The sequence below is a fragment of the Chinchilla lanigera genome, unplaced genomic scaffold (assembly GCF_000276665.1).
Source record: "Chinchilla lanigera isolate Chin_1 unplaced genomic scaffold, ChiLan1.0 scaffold00014, whole genome shotgun sequence".
Classification (NCBI taxonomy): domain Eukaryota; kingdom Metazoa; phylum Chordata; class Mammalia; order Rodentia; family Chinchillidae; genus Chinchilla; species Chinchilla lanigera.
The window spans coordinates 21,853,689-21,859,968 of record NW_004955415.1 but is presented as its reverse complement, the minus strand read 5'-3'; positions in this window follow the sequence as shown (position 1 = coordinate 21,859,968).

Below are 6,280 nucleotides of genomic sequence, written 5' to 3'. Positions count from 1 at the left end.
GATTTGTGCTAATATTGCTTGGACAGTATCCCATGCCTGTATCTTGTACCCTGAGGAAGTACTATGAAGATAACAATATACACTATGTTAATTCTTGTTATTCTATTAGCCTGATGTGAAACTGTTTCATTTTATTTCTATTTTTCTTCCTCTTCACTTTACAATAGAAAATAAAAATAATAAGATATTTAAAATTATTTTAATCATTAAATTCAGTATATAATTGGATTTACAGCACAAATCAATGGGGAGTCACCATTTGTCAAGTGCTCAAGAGCAAATGAGGTAGAAGGGTTTGTGTCAGACGAGACCAATTTTGATTTGTACTTGGAAGGTGGGATAGAAGCCTACCTTTCCAGAGATACTGGTATATTTGTTTCTACCTTAAAGAATCTTGGGTCTGTTAACCAGAAAAAGGAAGAGAAGGTTAGAATCTATGTAGGAAGAAACCAGGGCTTGCTTGAAGCCCTAATTTGTACCTCTACTGACTGTTGGAATACACACAATCTCATGATTTGTAGATGCTCCCATGAGCGGGCTTTCCAAGTTGAATTTCATCTTATTGAAGTAAAGTATTGGCAGTAGATACTTTTTTAGTAAAATTGTGATCTGAGATCAGAATGTGATCTGAGAAAAGCATTCTATAATAATGAGATCCCGAAAACAGGATGGAGTGAGGCAGATGAGAGGAGTGGGCCATCTTATAAGGGCAGATGGGAGTTTGATACCAGGAGATGAGGAAGTGGCTGAGAAGATTCCAGGAAGCTCCTGTTGGGAGAGGAGAGGAAATCATGAGGTCAACTGAATGTTGAGACCCTAAAATAATGAGGTTCCTATTTTATATTATATCTAGCTTTTTTATCCCAGGGTTATTGGATAAGTTGCTTAGATTCTGGTTAGGTAGTTGTACGTTACCCTGCAGGATGGACCAGGGTGACAGTGGGGTCAAACATGAGTTTTGTCTTGATCATTTGATCACAGGCTTTTGTGCCCATAACCTACACTGGAGCTCACTGACAGCCCTAGATGTGATCATACAGACTGCTTGAGGGTCTCAGCAGGATGAAACCCCAACTCTCCACAGGAATGGCTTACACGTAAACACACTTCATTGGATCTCTTTCTCCTTTTCATTGGGTTTGTTAGGATGATACACCAAGTAGGACACTGTCACTTGAATCCTTGTGTTAGCATTTGCTGTTAAACACTCAAATCAAGACACTTTATGTAATGGAGAATGCGTCAGTCTAACAGAATATATAATTAGCAATTATGACTTTTACTAGTTTTGAAATTTTTAACAATATATTTGGACTAAAATGTATAGGTGGCCTTCCTCCTACTAAGGTCCTAGCTGGGCCCAAGAATTCAACTGATAGAACATAGGTCAACAGAATAAATGTACAATACAAGTTTATGTGACAGGAGAGCCTGATAGAGAGACACAAGCTCAAAGAAGAATGAAGAATCAGTTACTAACACACTGCATTGGACAAAGAATAGCAAATTGAAAATGTGACTAAATGATGCAAGAAGGCATAAAGGTAAAGATTTGTTCTACCAACATCTGTTCAGTCTTTTCTGGGTATCAACTTCTTGACTTTGAAGATAAGGCTGTTGTCATCTCCTCTGGTTACTGAAAGTGTTTTTCACATGAGAATTTCCTCTGTTGCTCTTCTTTTTTTTTTTTGTCTTTTTTTGAGGTAAGGTCTCACTATGCAGTTCAGGCTGCCCTTAAGCTCACTTTGTAGCCCAGACTGGTCTCGAACTTGCAACAATTCTCCTGCCTCAGCCTCTGGAATGCTGGGATTACAGATGCATGCCACCATGCTCAGCTCTTCTGTTGCTCTTAAGAGACAGCACAAAGGTTCAAGGTGATCTTGCACCTGATGTTTTCAAGGGCCTTTAGCAGATGTGGTCAAATGCCTAATAGCATATTTTACCCACTACACCTACTGAGCAACCTTCCTTTATCTTACGGTCTGAAGAAATTTAAGAAATAATCTGGCCCAGGAAGCTGCATGGTGGGGAGTGCCAGCCTTTGGGCTGGCCCCTAGCTGAGCAGGCATCCAGGAGGTGGGCAGTCAGCACCTGGGAAGCAGCATGGTGGTACTTGCTGGTGTGCACCAGCCCTCAGGCCAGCCACCACTATGTGGTGGAGAACTATCATGGTACAGAGAAGCAATGACACAATTGGCCCTCCACACACCTGCCATGGAGGCCTGCCTGGGGACGTGCATGAATCATCCTGACATGGAGAAACCCCTGGGAATACATGCCACACAACAGGTCACTCTTGTCCCTGCCGTTGAGAACCAGAAAGGTCCAGAGTCAGCGGAGGAGCAGCTGCTGAACAAGGATGCAGAGAACACAAGAGTACAGACTATGCCCAAAGACTCAGAGGTCTAGTTGACTGGGGTCACAAGAGCCGTTCCAAAGCTAGAAACCAGGAGGACTTGCGTAATACCTGGGGAGACCCCCCTGGAAGCCATTCTTTGCCTGACAGTACAGGCTGCAGTGGAGGAGCACCTGGAGGTCTGGAGAGGTCTGCACTGAGATTCCTGCTGCCTGTGCTGATGGTTGAGGAGAGGACATTAAGTGGTTGCGGGGTCCCAATGTCCTGGGAGACTGGAGAGCAAAAGCTACAAAAAAATGGCTTTCACCCCAGATGGCTCACTTGAGATGTTAGTAAGAATTGCCTCCTCAGTATTCTATAGCTGTGATGAGGAGGAGGCCAAGGAGAGAAAACAAAGAGACTGAGAAAAAACAGCTGCTTTTGCTGCAGCACTAAGAGAAATAGACCCTAAGTCTGATTCTCGGGGCCCAAAGAGGAACTCATTGACTGCATTCACCAGCTACCACTGTTAAAAGCCAGGCCACCTCAAGAGGAACTGCCCTAAGAAGCCCCCTGGGCTATGCCCTGAATGCAAAGGTGACTACTGGAGATATGTCTGCTCTCTGAAGTGGAGGCCCCAGAGCTCAGACCCATCCTATCAGTTAGTCTAACAGAAATGAGGGGGTCCGGGGCATACTCTGCCTTCTCCCCCTGGCCAGACTGTCATCTCCGTGGAGGAGCCCTGTGTAATCATGACTATAGAGGAAAAAGTAAACAGCCTGTTGCTAGACACACGTGCAAGTCTCTCGGTCCTTCTTTTCAATCCTGGCCTTCCTTCTAGCCGTCACACCTCAGTGAAAGGAGTCACTGGTGAGGAGGTAATACGCTATTTTTCACAACCATTAGGCTGTAAGTACTTGTTAGATCTTCCTTGCATATCTCTGTCTTCCTGAGAAACCACTTTGAAGATACCACCATGTACTACAGCAGCCATTGATTTTTTCCTACTAGTCTTTCCATAACTGTAATGTTTGTATTGTTCCTATGCTATTTTGTAAATGGATTTATGTTTATTACTATGTGTTTCCTACAACAACCATTGAGAATGGTCAATTAGTCACTCATGTATAGCACTATTTATTTTCTTTAGAAACCACTTTAAAGATACCAAAGTATAGTATAACAACCATTGATAATAACCTACCACTTTTGTCCGTAACTCACTATTATTTGTCTATTTGTTTTCTTGATAAACTATCTTATAGATAACAATATGTAAAACAACAACCATTGATAATTTCCTACCACTTTGTCTGTAATTCGGTAAGCCCCCCTATTGCTATGTTATCCTTCTTTTACTCTTTAAAAGAAAAAAGAGAAAAAAAGAAATAACCTATACTCACAGAAGAGGTAATAAATATTTAATTTAAAGTAATGAGTATCAAAAGGATGAAAGAACTGGTTAAATATTCCGACTAAGATCCAGGGGTTCTTATCTTTAAGTCCACAATGTACATCTAAGTAAAGTATGGACTACAACTGTGCTGTCAATATAGTAACTGTGACCCATTTGTGGCTAGATTAAGATTATATAAATTTAGAATGCCAGGTCCTTAGCTGCATTAGACTGGCCACATTTCACATGCCTACTAGCCACATGTAACAAGTGGCTGCCATGCCTTATGGAACAGTGTGGATTACTGTCATTGTTAATGTTGATTTCTGTCGTTGTTAAAAATACTGTTGGTCATCATTAGGTTGGGTCTCATGGTTGGCAAATACAAGGAAGTCATGATACCTTTTTGGGAGGGTAGACAGGCTTATTGCTCATTACCTTCTCTTCCCCCTTGGACTTGATTTTAGCTTCACTGTCCTTCCTAAAACAAAACTCCAGACTGTCACCATCAAACAACTAGAATCCTCTCACATATTAGCCTGGGTACTGCTTAGTTACACCGCAACAGCAACAGAAACATCAACTCTGAAAGTCACTGGTTTAAAATACAAAGGTTTTGTTCTTTCTGGGATACATTTTGATGTGGGTTAGGTCTGTCATTCCCTAATACAAGCATCTGTTATGCTCAATGCTATCCAAGACGTCTCCACCAAATGCGAGCTCTGGCAGATAGCTACTTCCAGGGAAAGGTTTGCTAAGAGCAGAATGTTCTGCCATACTTCAGAACTTGTACACCATTCACCTTTCCCTGAAGAAAACATGAAGAGATTTTCCTCTGGGTTTCACTGTGAGCATGCCTGAAGATAAAACTCACAAAACTGTGCAGTCCCCCAAAACTGGCTCCCCTTGGAGTTTTTGTCTCTCAGGCTTGTCCACGTTAAGCCTCCAGCAATTCATCAGTTATGGTTTTTTGCTCCTAAAACTGGGTCCTGCAGAGGTTTCCATTTGTGGATTTCTGTTTGGGTAAATTGTGGTTTTTCTGCATCCACCTGTCCAATTTTTAGGGCAGTTGTTTGACCTGTGACCTCAAGTCTGATAGACCTAAGAATGAATGTTGATTTTTCAGTTTTTAGCTTTTACCTGGTAGGATGGAAGCTTACCATGCTCTTTATTTGCTAGAGAGAAAATAGTGAGTGGACTTCTTTTGAAAAGTTATGTTTTATGTTTCTATTGGGGTGGGTAGAGAGGCTGTTCGATTTTCCTCTCTGCACCCTTGCTTCCCTTTTCCCACTGTGGATTTTCTGAGTGGAAGCCTTCTCTACTGATCTTATTAAAAGTGGCTTCTTTTACTAATGTCTTCCTCCCTGTGGTTATTAACTTCCTCCACCCCAAGTGTATTGGGCCTGAAACTCATTATTGCATCTCAAATGTTCTTTTTACCCCACTTAAAAAGAATCTTGCCATGGTGATCTGAGGCATTAGATATTCCTTCCACACACAATGATACACTATGCTATATCATTCCAAAGACTTATGAGGCATATGCTGCAATTGTGGGACAAACGTTTTAAAAAATGAGCAAATTACCATGGCTGTTTGTACCAGATACTTGCTGTTTGTATATCCCCAGCTGGTCCATCTCTCACAACACAGTTTCTGTATTCTAATTTTTAGGACTTTGAACTAAAAAGATAGTGATTGGCTTGCCACCCAATGAGCTAGATGTTTCATTTGGTTATTTCTGGCCAGCCTGGAGCAATGTCAATCTGTTCACTCTCTCTTGCTGAACCTCACTTTTCCCAGGTGAAGCTCTTTTGAACAGCTCTCTGCTAATTCACTGGAGGAAGGAATAAAAGCCAGTGTAGGTGATATAAAGCAGATATAGAGTGTTTGTTACATGCAATTTCATAACTTGCGCTGAATATCAAAAGTTCTGTAAACTACTCGTTGGGTTTTGTGTTTTGGGAGATTTTGCTTGTTTGATTTTTGGTTTTTGTTTGGTTTTGTTTTCAATCAGTTGACAATTGGCTTTCACACCAGTCTAGGCATAGTTAAAATAAAGTTGCCTCCTGCTTCCTCCTAGACATTTTTATAGACATGCTGGTTTTGAGCAATCTCATCACAGTAAACTCAGCGTTACTCTAGTATGATAAGGAACAACTCTTCTAGCTAATTCATGTTGCCTGACTAATAGAGACTTGGGGATTTTCAATAATTAGGAAATACATCTAACATGAGTTCAGTGTTAAACAGAGTCTAATTTTCTTTGATGATTCAAAGGGCATTCTTACATCGTTTATTTAATCATAATTATTAGGAAAATCAATAGCCAGCTAAGTAAGACTTCCAATTGATACATACAGATAAAGCAGCTTTTAAAACTTCAACCCACCAAGATTCTTTTTTGTAGAAGCCTGTGTGTGTTCTCTCTCTATAATTTATAGCAACAATTGTACTTCTAAAGCTCTCTTCTCTATGACATGCATATTAAGAGAAGCCACTTGTAACCATGGTGCATCTCTGTGCTCTCTCTTACATGCTTTCCTTTG